Below are 13,708 nucleotides of genomic sequence, written 5' to 3' on the forward strand. Positions count from 1 at the left end.
ACTGTCATGACGTTGGCCGTCCTGTTATGAATCCTCAAGCACGGCCTTTTCCCGGTTCGATGAGAGGTGAAACATCAGCGATGCTTAAGGCTACCACGACCTTGGTACCATGAGAGGATGAAAATAAGGACCAAGAACATTTCTACTAAAGACCAGCTGGTCACGAGAAGAAGGCCAAACAGAAGTTGAAAGAATGAGGTAGGAAGCAGTGAGGAAGATTTAATAATAATAATAATATTTACCCAGTGAATATCAGAGGATATGAAAACGTATTGATGTCTGTAGTGATGATTGTAGCATGTGATCTCAGAGGGTTTTTTGTTGTGAGCCACAACATCAGCTTAAATCTCCACACAGCTCATGAATCAGATGAGATATTGATGTTGAAATATGCCTGAGCTATTTCACAGGTATCAATATGAGATTTATTCATTTCTATTGTACACTTGAGATATCTATCTGTATGTATGCGCTATTTTCCCATCAATATGCTAAGGATTATGGCTGCATATAGTGCTGTCTAATCATTTGATTTCAAAGAAGAGCAGCTTATACAACCGAGGACAGAGAGAGAGGCGCAGAGGAGTTCCTTCATCTTAAATCCACTTTCTTTACCTCCTGTATGATATATATGATGCATGGCCACCACAGAGTCACAGAGAGCGAGGGGAGCATCATGAATGGATGGTTGGATGTAGCTGCGGGTTCTTTTTCAGCACTAAACAAACATTTTACCTTGTCAAGTGTGGAGAAAAGGCTTATCTCTGTTTCTACACAGACTGTATCACATACTTTGTCAGTTTATTAGGTACACGGCTAAACCAGGAGCAGCCTGAGGCTACAAGTTTGAAGAACTCCACCCCATCCCTGAAATGAGTCCTTGGGTCCGAAAGGATATCTGAATCTGACTTAGTCTGAAATATCTTTTGAGTCTTTTGAACAGCTATCGAGTATCAAAGCAGGGTGTTCTCCGTTTTCTTTTTAAATTGATATATTTGTGAAAGTATGAAACTAAACGCCCTGTCTTTTAAAGAATCCTTCCAAACATCCCAGACGTTTTGTGGGAGAAACGTTTCGTCATCATCAGGTGACTTCTTCAGTCTCAGCTGACTGCAGGTTTCAATTTTATAAACAGTACATTTGCATATGACTGAAACCAGCCCACTGAAGGAACAATGGGCTGGGAGGTCAGTTCCTTGCATAATTAAGATTAAGGAACTGATCTCCCTAAGATTGGGGAAACCTACAGTCAGCTGAGACTGAAGAAGTCACGTTTCTCCCACAAAACGCTACGTCCAGATGAACAGAATCAACTTTTTGGACATATTCTGTTAAGTTACTCAATGTGAGTAACGTATTCTGAATACCTTGGATTACTTGATATATTGTCATGCCTTTTAAAACGATATGAATGTACTATTGCTGTGAGATTTATTACTATTACTGAAGGTTACTCACCACCGAGCTAACTGGCATTAGCTGAGGTTAGTTCATAGACTGCTTTCAGAGCTGCACATGATTATTTGCAGCTAGCAGGTTGTTAATGCTATCCATCAAGTCTAACAGTCTGCAGTCTATGAACTAACCTCAGCTAATGCCAGCCAGTGTTGCCAACTCCTCAGTAATGAAATTCGCTATTGGCTGTCCTAAAAGTCGCTAAATGACATCATCACCTAATTTGCATAATTGGTCATGCTAATGTAATTGTAACCTATGTTGTTGGAGACAGAAATAACATCATAGAAGAGACATAAAGTGAGTAAAAAACGTGACTTCAACTGGTTGGCAGGTAAGAAGAAAACATTTGCCAGTGAAATGATGATGATGTTTTAATATTATTGATGGTTAGAAACAAATAAATACAATTGATAGATAACATATATAAATAAAACCATAATCATTAACTTTGTTTGGAGTGTATATACACAAACATGCAATTTCTATACACTATTTTACAAATTCAAACAGTTCATATACTTAGTATAAGGATGGATAAATACATAATAAATAAACTATACTTGTATTGTTTAAATGCTATACAACGTTATAAACATATATAATACATTTTTTCCATTTATTTACCATGTGCCACTAGGACTCAGGTCAACTTCTCATCTCTATTGGCAGGTTAAACATCTCTATGTATTTGTATTTATTTATTTATTGTCATTGTCAAGAACAATGAAATTGCGTTTGGGGCTTCCATACAACCCAGAAAAAAGAAGAAAATAATAAATACCCCTTAAAACCCAAGTGTACATATTTAACCCAGTGTGACTCCAATGCAATAAGACAATCCTTAGCAATAATGTTCGTAGAAATTCAGACAAAGACCTGAGAAACATGACAAAATACAACAATGCAACCCATTCAATATTATTGTACTGTGAGATATGATATCAGATATGATAGTTATCTATTTAAGAAAGAGGGGGGGGGGCAGGAGGGGGAAGAGAATAAAGATATGATGCACCAATGCAGACCAGTTCATTGCTATTAAGAAGTTGGATATGGTTATTGTCCGTGAGAGGGGGGCAGAGAGTTCAGGAGCCTCACAGCCTGTGGATACAGGCTGTTGGCCAGTCTGGATGTTCTGGCCTGTATAGACCTGTACCTTCTCCCTGAGGGCAGCAGATGGAAAAGGTGGCGCGCAGGGTGATGTTGGTCCCGCAGGATACTGTGCACCCTCCTCAGACAGCGAGTGGGGAAGATATTACTGATCTCTGGCAGACTTGTTCCAATAATTCTGCCAGCTTCTTTCACCACCCGCTGGAGTGCTTGCTGATCGGCCTTGGTGCAGCTGGGGAACCACAAAATCCATACGTCAGAACGCTGCTGATGGCACAGTTGTAGAAGTTCAACATCAGAGATCTGGGAATGGATGGATGAGCTTTATGAAGAGGGTGTCACTTAGGGCTGGGTATCGTCACTGATTTCTAGAATCGATTCAATTCCGATTCACAAGGTCCCAAATCGATTCGATCCACAATTCGATTTAATCCGATTTAATTCGATTCGATTCGATTAAAATCTGGGAAATTTTGACAGTCAGAAATATTATAATTCAGATCAGTACATTTACATATTTTTGTATCTATAAAAAGGAAGCTGACACACACAAGACTTTATCACAGGTGTAAGCGTCACAGCAGATGCCTTTGTGTCAAAGTAGCTGAAGATAAAACACAGAAACACATGAAGGTTTTCCTGGCCTGGGATTTTATAAAAATATTCTGCAGTACATCAAAAACAAAAGAAAACCATTAATCAACATATGAAAATTACCTCTGAAGTTACAGCGGTTTTATTAGAGACACAGCGTTTTGCATTTTGCATAATTTTAAAAAGTTTAAATTTGTTAAGTATTGAACAGCAGAAATGAGGTTTTCTCTTTGGAAGAATGTAAAAGGGAAAAAAACAGCGGCCGACAGCCTGTAAACAACAGTAGACTGGTGCGTAACAAGCAAGCGAATAATGAAGAAAGGGAAACTGTTCTTGAAGTACAGAGAGAGAGAGAGAGAGGGAGAGAGAGAGAGAGGGGGGGAGAGAGAGAGGGAGGGAGAGAGAGAGAGAGAGGGGGGGGAGAGAGAGCTGTGCATCCTGGTGGAAGCAAAACAGTGGAAGTCAGAGTGAATTCATGACGATGTTTATGTGAAGCGTAGTTTGGATCTTTTGCTGCTGGTTCGGTCAATATTGTTTGGAGAGAGATCAAACTAACAGCTTTAGAATCAGCGCATAAAGGGCGTGAACACAAAGCTCGACCCGCTGACAGATCAGGATCAGCGAGCTGTCGGCTTTCAGCCCCGACCGTGAGAAAGGCGACATCTCACTGATTCTGATCCGCGGGTCGCGCTGTGTGTTTAAGTCTTTGTGCAGAAGCCGTGTTCCTGCTCTCATTTACTGTCTTAGCTGTTTGGTGGTTCTTGAAATTTTGTGAGGTTTCACCAGAGATTCTGGCATTTCGGGCAAAATAAATTTATATTAAAAAAATCGATTCAGGATTTTAATGAATCGATTTTACATTATCCAAGCCAGAATCGATTTTAATCGATGAATCGATTATAAAAACCCACCCCTAGTGTCACTGCAACCAGCCTTCTGGAGCACCTCAGCAAAGAACATCAGGAGAAGGAAAAGCAGCAGTCCAAGGGAACAGCAGGTGACCTCCCCGATATCCAGGCTGTTGTATCCTTTGTACTCAGCATCCCATCTTCCACTGGGTTTGAGGAGAGGATTTTCTTTCTTATGAAGAATAAGTGGACTGATGTGCGGAACAAATGTTCTACTGAATTAATTAGGAGTGAGCTCATTGTCAGTCTAGCTTATGATATGTCTTGCTCAGAGTTTTACTCTGCAGTACTGAACGACAAACAACGCCTAACTGCAGCAAGAGCTAAAAATATACAAATGGAAAAACGAGTCTGTTTCCACCTAATGTGGCTTTGAGCTTTTGAGCTCCTGAGTTTGTTCTTTTTTTACTTCAACTTCCGGCTACAGTCGAGGCCTTTGAGGCACAAATATTGTGTTTACAGGTGTTCCACAGACTTTCTGTTTGCACTTTTCTAATTGCACTAAATGTGCACTGTTACAAGAATGTTGTTCTTTCTATTGTTTTCTATTAATTTATATAATTTGAAGTTAAGCAGGACAGAGTTCTTTTGGTATAACTGTGTGTTTATTGAGTTTTAAACTTTACACTGACACCAAGATTAAACAAACAAACAACCAAAACAACAACAAAAAACAAACAAACAAAAAACAAACAACAACATAGCAGAACAAAACAAAACAGACAAAACAAAACAAACAGGCAACCCGGCTCATGAACACAAAGAAATAAGTGGAAAATCCAGACATTTTGATTATGAGATACGATTAACAGTACATATATGTAAAATAGCAGTGACCTGCTTGCATCATACCAAGGCCCGTGAGAAAACAGCAGAAATATCCAAACCGACACACGCCATAAATGGGTCCCATATTTTATGAAACTTTTTGTCCCTACTATGTAGCCTGCATGTTAGGAAATCTGGTGACACATATTCCAATACCGTCCGGTGCCATTGAGTCTTAGATGGGGCCGTGTCCGTGATCCAGTTCAAGAGGACACATTTCCTTGCACAGAATGTTAACAGTGCATAGTGCTGCTTTCCAAACTTCCCCCTAATTTTGTCGTTTGCCACTCCAAGTAGCATACACAGTGGATTGCATTCAGTGTCAGTGGTGAAGATCTTATCCAGTTCACACTTTATCAGGAACCAGAATTGTTGTGTTTTCCAGCAGGACCATAGACAGTGCGTGAGGTTGCCCACCTCTATTTTACATTTAGGGCAGAGCGGAGAAAGGTCTGAATTGTATTTATGGCGTTGAGAAGGTGATATGTGAGCTCTGTGTAGGATTTTAATTTGGATTGCCTTTACTTTATTACGCTCAGAGATTTAGCATTCTCCCAAACTTTGTGCCATACCTCGTCACTGATCTCTATATTTAATTCCTTTTCCCAAAAAAAGGACAGAGTTCTTTTAAAGAAAGATTTACTTATATTCTCAAAAGTTAAGCATGACAGGCTTCTGTTTAAGAAAGAGACCTGTTTTATTGTGTTAATGTTGTCATTTTGAGCTAAAAATAAATGGCTAAATGATCATTTGTTTCACATGTGTTCATATCACAAAGAATATGCAGCTGCTTAAATCAACTTCAAGTCAAATGGTTAAAAAATAATTTCACACACAAAAAAAGGACCTAAAAAATTCACCACACTGGGAAGGGTGAAGACGATCGGGTCGCCCAGCCCTGTCCACGAGGTGTCCCTTATTTATTTTTCAGGGAGTTGGCAACCCTAGTTGGCACCTCGACCACTACCCAGCAGCGGTAAAAACAAGAGATGTGAGATCAATTTTGTTTTAATGCTAAATGAGGTCGAGCCACACTCTGAAACAGCTGGGCTACGCTGTGAAGGAAAGCCGCGGGATGAGCAGCTTACAATCAGCCAAATTCTAAATCTAAACTTTTCATTTTATTATTCAGCAGCGATATGGTGGGAAACACGGCCAACGCAACTGAAGAGGTCATGGTGAGGAGGAGGAGGATGAAGGTCCGGCTGAACAAACTAAAGATGACATCTCCAGGACAATCACTGCCATCACCTAAAATATAATAATTAAAATATAATAAAATATAATCATTATACTTGTCTTCTGTAAGTCACCACCTTATCGTGGTGGAGGGGTTTGTGTGTCGTTTGCTGTTTGTGTGGGATGATGATGTCAAAGGGGTTTTGCCCCCTCCCAAGCCAAACAGATTCAGACAGCCCATCAAAGGAGATGTTTCCTCTGTATTGTTGTAGGATTTTAACCTTACACTATGAAGCACGTTGAGGCAACGACTGTTGTACCTGATTGGAGACACTTGAAACACATCACTTAGGAGGTGTCAGAGGTTGACGTGCCTCCTTTTGATGTGGAGGAGGAGCAGCTGTCCGCTCGTAACAAAGTCTCTAAAGATCAGATTTAAAATGAGTTATTAGTTGTCTGTAATGTGCAGACTGAGGACTGGTTCATCCTTCATAGGTCAGACTGAAGTGCTTCAACAAGCAAAACGTTATAAATGTGTTTAAAGGGGCTGCTAAACTAAACAGCTATGTTATTATAATAACTTTATTTTAATTTGAATATGTTCAAAGAGCAAAGAAGAAATGTGCAAACATGGTTCAGGCTGTAAGTTAGAAGGACACAGTCACTTATGATGTAAAATATTTTAGCAGCAGCACAAACTGCAGCCTCCAGAGAGGCGTCCACACGGAGCCAGCAGCTCTCTAAACGTCGGCATTCATTTTAGCGAGGAGCGCCAAAAAAACTGGCAACTGAGAGTATGCTCCTGATGTGTTGTGGAAAAGTGGTGCAAAGAAAAGACACATTTTCCTTGTCAACCAAAACATATCACGTCTTCTATAGTTATGTGTAATTCTCAAAATGGGTCATCCACACACACACACACACACACTCAGAATGATGGGTTTGAAGAGGACGGGGAGGAACTTGTCAGCAGTGCAGCATTTCAGAGCAAAAAAAAATGGTGGAAAGAAGAAAACAGCAGACAGGAGCTCATTATGTGATTTACCAAAGCAATGGAGGGGTGGTGGGGGGCCGCAGCATAGGAAGGAGGGCGGGGGGGTTCTATTCACACCCTTCTGTTGGATGATGCAAGGTCAAGAACACTCAGCGTGACAAGACGCGTGAATGGAAAGGAGTTTAAAGCAGAATGTGTTCCATTAGAATAGCTGGGAACGAGGCGAGCGCGGCGCCTCCGAGAGCGTCTGTCCACACATCACACGGAGATGGACAGATCTGGATCACTGGGCAGACAAACAGCCACAGGTACAGCTCAGTAATGAGGAAAACTGTCTCTAAATGTAATCCGTTCCCTGCTCTGTCTGCTGTATGATCAGCACACAGCTGCACAGCTTCCAAACAAACACGAGGGTGTGAGAGCCTCATTGAACCAGAATCTTCTGACGAAGCTTATGAATACATTCAGTAAGGAATATTCAGGCGAGAGACACGTGTCTGTCTGCATTCTTGTCCTCTCTCATCATGACTACCCAGAGATCTTCACCCAACTCTCCACCTACTTCATCTCCACCACCAGCAGTGGTGTCTAGTGGATGCGTCCTGCCTGTGGCCATCTCCCTGTACAACGCATCCACTTAACACACTGTTTGCTGCTACAACTACACATGTTTCTTTTCCAACTATTTATTTATAAGTGACTTATGTATGTATGTATGTATATATATGTATATATTGTACTATTCTTAGTTAGCGTATTGTCTGTCTTGTCTTAATGTTGGTTTAAAATGGAGCACTGTAACAAAAAATAATTTCCCCCAGGGATCAATAAAGTATTCTGATTCTGATTCTGATAGACTCTGCTTTACTTCCTGTTAATGCTGGCGCTCCTCTCTGCTATGTAGTTTCATCTGAATCTGATCAGCAGGTCACTACTCAAACACTCTGCTTCAATAAGTGATGTTCAGTTCTTCCACGTGAGCTCTGCTTAATGAAATGCAGCTGGTTAAGCAACTCTAGAGGACCAGTTCTAGCCACCATGCCACTCGCTGTGCATGAAAGATGGATGAACTCTGAGACTGCAGTGCCTCACTTCCTTATCCACTGCTGTCATCAAACTGACTTTATCCTATGACTCTGAGACTGAACGGGTCAAGCTGGCTGTTTGTGATAAACCAGCAAAAATCGCAAATCCTTTGCTTCCTAACATTAAGAGTCCAGCTCTGAAACAGAAATTCCTCCACAGACAGTGAGGCAAGCAGGACGATGGTGTTACTGCAAAATGACAAATGCACCTGAAAACCTTGGTTGATTGCAATATAACCAGAATACAAACATCCACCCATCCATCTTCTTCCACTTATCCAGGGCTGGGTCACGGGGGAAGCAGCCTAAGGAGAGAAGCCCAGACCTCCCTCTCCCCAGCCACCTCCTCAACTATCTGGGGGAACACCAAGGTGTTCCCAGGTCAGTCGAGAGATATAACCTCTCCAGCATCTCCTTGTTCTGCCCCGGGGTCTCCTCCTGGTGGGACATGCCTGAAACACCTCACCCAGGAGACATCAAACCACTTCAACTGGCTCCTTTTCATGTGGAGGAGCAGCTGCTCTACTCTGAGCCCCTCCCAGATGGCCAAACTCCTCACCCTATCTCTAAGGGAGAGCCCAGCCACCCTTCGGAGGAAGCTCATTTTTGCCTCGTTCTTTCGGTCACTACCCACAGCTCGCTCAGGATAGTGACATAGATCCCTACCCTGGTTATTAAATACAAATAGCTGAGCCAAATCCTCTGTAACCTGGCACATCATGGCCTGAACTCTCTGAGAAGAATGATGCAACACCCTGAAAGTGAGCTGCAGCACAGTGGTCAACAGCATCCAGCAGTTTAACAGGACAGGTTCCACTCAAACCTCGCTGTGAGCGACCCAAAAAGTTCAGTGCACATGCTCAGCATCATATCCAGATGTTGTCTTTTGAAAGCAGATGCATGAGTGCCGGCAGCATTTCCGCAGAGGTTGAGGGGGGGTTAGCACTGCATCACATGGCTGTCGTCCCAGAAGGAAGCTTCTTCTAAAGATAATACACTACGGATATACATTACGTGTGGTCTGATGAGACCAACATAAACGTATTTGGTTCAGATGGTGTCAGGGGTGTGTGGTGGCAACCAGGTGAGGAGTACAAAGACAAGCATGTCTTGCCTACAGTCAAGCATGGTGGGGGGATGTCATTGTTTGGGGCTGCATGAGTGCTGCTGTCACTGGGGAGCTACAATTAACTTAGGGAACCATGAATGCCAACATGTACTGTGACATACAGACAGAGCATGATCCCCTTCACAAACCGGGCTACAGGACAGTATTCCAGCATGATAACAACCCCAAACACGCCTCCAAAAAGACCAGTGCCTTGTTAAATCTACTGAGGGTACGTGACTGCCCACGCATGTCTCCAGACTTAAACCCTATTGAGCATCTGTGGGGCATCCTCAAATGGAAGGTGTGCAGCACTTTCTGTCAGCTGTGGTTGTTTTAAAGAGCTTTATAAATAAAGGTGATGATGATGAGTGGAAGAGGATTCCAGTGGCACCCTGTGAAGCTCTGGTGAACTCTGTGCCCAACAGATTTAAGGCAGTGTTGGAAAATAATGGTGGCCACACAACTTACTGACACTCGGGCACAGTTGGGACATTTTCACTCAGGGGTGTACTCGCTTTTGTTGCCAGCAGTTTACACATTAATGGCTGTATGCTGAGTTATTTTGAGGTGGCAGCATATTTACACTGTTGTACAAGCTGCATACTCACTACTTTACACTGTATCAAAGTGTCATATCTTCAGTGTTGTCCCAGGAAAAGATATAACAAAATATTTACAAAAATGTGACGGGCGTACTCACTTTTGTGAGATACTGTATGTAAGCATCTTGGGTGTATTTAACACAATCGCCTCATGTTTGAATAACTTTAATAGTGTTAATTTAATCAGTTGTTAAAGTCGCTACCAGAGCAAATCATCTGTGTGTAACAATGTCCACTAATGAGTGCAATAAATCCAACATGTTCTTCTTCTCAGTGATTTTAGAATTCCCAGTTAACCTAAGCCCACATGAACTCTCATTCTGATTAGCTCGCCTGAGTTTTTCCTCGTGTTTTACCATCGACCTTACTGAATCTATACCACGTGCTGTCATTACTTGCTGTGGTTTAATTTGGCTTCATAACTCAGTGCAGTTAACAGGAAGAAACTCAGGAACAGAACCAGCGTTCTTACTCTACCTGTGTGGCTTCTCTCCAGGTACTCCAACTTCATCCCACAGTTCAACTACACGTGTGTAGGTTACCACTGGAACATAAACACTTGAAGTACATTTACAATTAGTACAATCAGCATTACTCTGGTTCAGTGGCATCTATGGGAGAAAATCAATGATGGCAATCAAGTTAAAGGGGGGACCAGTGCAGCATATGCCCCCGTCTCCCCACACAGATATATGTAAATGGCCTGTATTTATATAGCAGCTACATTGTAGCCACCCTGGGGCGCACTGACAGAGGCGAGGCTGCCGGACACAGGCGCCACCGGGCCCTCTGACCACCACCAGTAGGCAAACATGGGGTTAGCATCTTGTCCATGTTTATCTGTTCAGTAAGATGCTTCGCAGGTCAGACTGTCTCTAAAGCTCACATGGTGCTACTATCTTCGTTTTAAATTATTCAAGTCGTTAATCCTTTCTTTTCCATTTCTAAAATAAACTTCACAAATAGAAGAAAAAATAACTTCCTCAATAAAAAGAAGAAACTGCTAAAAATACGATGGAGTGGTGCTGCTCTCGTATTTTTAGCAGTTTTTTATTCTAAGGCGTGATCCTTAGAACTCACCACCACTTTTATTCAGAACTAATTTGGTATTTATTTACTTGTCATGCATCTGAGAGAAAGACCATCCTAATTTATGAATATTTTCTTGCTCTTATTTTGAAAACCCCTGCTGACACATCTTCCTGGTTTGTTTCCATGACAGCTGGTTGACCGTCAGTGAAGTGGTGGTCCTCGACATCATCTGTTCTGGAGGATGGAGGTCCACTCCAACCAGAACCTGCAGCAGGTGGAGGCCTGGTTGACGAGCAGGGACCACGTTTGCTGTTCGCTGTCTGAGTTAGTGTGAAACCAGAGGACGAGGGACTCACCGGAGAAGAAGCAGAGCATTGCTTCATCGACTGAGGCTGCTCATGTTTGCACGGGATGACACTATACTGGTACCAGTGTGCACATTTAGCTGCTAACACACTAATGCAGCTCTGCAGTCGTATATTCAGCCTGCGTTAAGTATCTGTTTGTGGTTTGCACATCAGCGAATGACCTTGGGGACTCAAACGCTTCATGCTTACGCTGCTGAGCGGGTCAGGCTGTAATGAAGGAGCATGTCATCGTGGACAGTCCTCATGACCGCACGGGTAATAGCCAGGCTGCAGCAGACCAGCTGAATTGTTTTCTGAGTGACTTTTCCTGGGATTGATTGTCAATTTATTTCCAATTTAAAGTCCTGATCCTCAGCTGCACAGTTTCCACCCACCTATCAGACTCCATGCACCCCCACTCCCCCCACACACACCTTTAATAGAGACCCAGTGCACTCGACTGCATTCAGCTGTAGCCTGTGTGGCCAACGAGAGTTTTAATCAACCTTCCCTGCAAAAGAAGTGTGATAGTGAAGCCTTTGTGGCTATAATGTTTCCTCAAACAAAGCCCTGAAAAACTGTCAAAAGCTACAATCTTGTACCTTTTATGAGACCGTTCAATTACTGACAAAAAGAGATTCAGTCAGCTGAAATTACATCTCATAAAGTCTGTCACAACTCCAGAGAAAACTAATCATGTATCAGAAGGCTGACTCAAGCAAAAACGCGTTTCCCCTGCTCCATTCTGTCCGATCCAGTTTTACCTGCTGGGGAAATTTTCCCCGTGCTGTTAACTGTTTCTTGTCAACCAGGGTGTGCTTTTTGTGATGTAGCTCGGCAGCTCGTGTGCTGACGAAGACCAGAGGGCGGGCCCATATTACACCGGTTTTAGAATCGCTGCACTGGCTCCCCGTGTGTTTCAGGATCGATTTTAAAGTTCTTTTATTGGTTTTTAAATGTCTTAATGGTCTTGTGCCTTCTTATCTCTCAGATCTGCTTTTACCATATGAACCCTCGCGGACCCTGAGGTCCTCTGGTACTGGCCTTTTGATTGTCCCTAAAGTCAGGACACATACTCACGGAGAGGCAGCTTTTCAGTGGTATGGTCCTCGTCTGTGGAACAGCCTGCCGGAGGAGCTCAGGGCCGCAGAGAACGTACATGTTTTTAAGAACAGGCTCAAGACCACCTTTTTAATTTAGCTTTTACTTAACGTTTATTTATTTTATGCTTATTTATTCTATCCTGTTATTCTATTATTAATTTAGGATTTACCTAATATTTATTGATTTTATTCTTATTCATTTTTTAATCTTCTTACTCTATTTATATTTATATTTATATTGTATCCTGTTCTTATTTATTTTATCATTTTACCCTGTATATATTGGATTGCGTCATATCTCCAGTGTTTCCTCGGAGGGCGCTCTCTGCACCGGGGCTGTTATTGACCGTGGCTGCTGGGTCTCTGGGGGTCCTCTCAGCCTGGTTGGGGGGCTCCTTGGCCTCCCTCCTGCTGTGTGCCCAGCCTGGAGGCTGCGGTCTGTGACCGGCTCCCGGTGCAGACGGCTCTCTGTTATAATGTTTCCTCACTTGGCTCATGCGAGCCCAGCCCAATTTTTACTCTTTAAGTGTGCGCGTGTGTGTATGTGTGTGTGGGTGGGGGGATATATGTGTATTGAGAGTGTGGGGAGTGAGTTGGAGGGTGGGGTGGGCTGCTTTTAACTATGTAAAGCACTTTGTGCTACATTTTTTCTGTATGAAAAGTGCTTTATAAATAAAGATTGATTGATTGATTGATAGATGAAATCTGAAAATGATATAAAGGATACATCCTTCAGATCAGAATAGAGTGTTAAGAGAAACCTAAACTATGCACGTAAAAGAAATGAAAATCAGCCCCTTCGCTCGTGAATCTAAAACCAGAAACCAGGGAAAATCACAAGATGTGTTTAGGGAAAGTGACAGTAATGCACATGCTGATCTCAAAGCTGAGGAATGGGCCTTTAAATGCTTTCTGAATGGGTTCATGGTCCCTTCTTGCACGTTTACAGGTTTAGCTTCCTGTGTTTGTGAGCAGAGGGAGCTCGTAGTCTGCGTTTCCTCCTGAAGTCAGTCTGAGCTCCTCGACACGTAAAACTAAGAAGCATCGCGAGGGTGTGCATCAGACGTTTCAGGTTTTCTGCCCTTCACCGTTTCTGTGTGACATCTGTCACGTCCGGCCATGCTGTGAATTTAATTAAAAGTGTCTCTAATTATAAAACTTGAGCACTGTTGCACTTATCATAAATCCAGCTGCAGCTGAGCTGCAACAAAACTATTTATGACACAAATGACGTCGCTTTAAATGAAGGTGAGGATGTCTCTCTCTTTTTACCTGCTGCCTCGCCACCTCAGCTCAGGTAGGAGGTGCTAAGACATGAGGAAATGAGACAGGTGTTGTTGCGGCGGGATGACTGACG

This window comes from Copadichromis virginalis, linkage group LG5, assembly GCF_057382275.1.
Source record: "Copadichromis virginalis isolate Kocher_CV1m ecotype Utaka linkage group LG5, C_Virginalis_male_GT1.1, whole genome shotgun sequence".
In the NCBI taxonomy this organism is placed as follows: Eukaryota; Metazoa; Chordata; class Actinopteri; order Cichliformes; family Cichlidae; genus Copadichromis; species Copadichromis virginalis.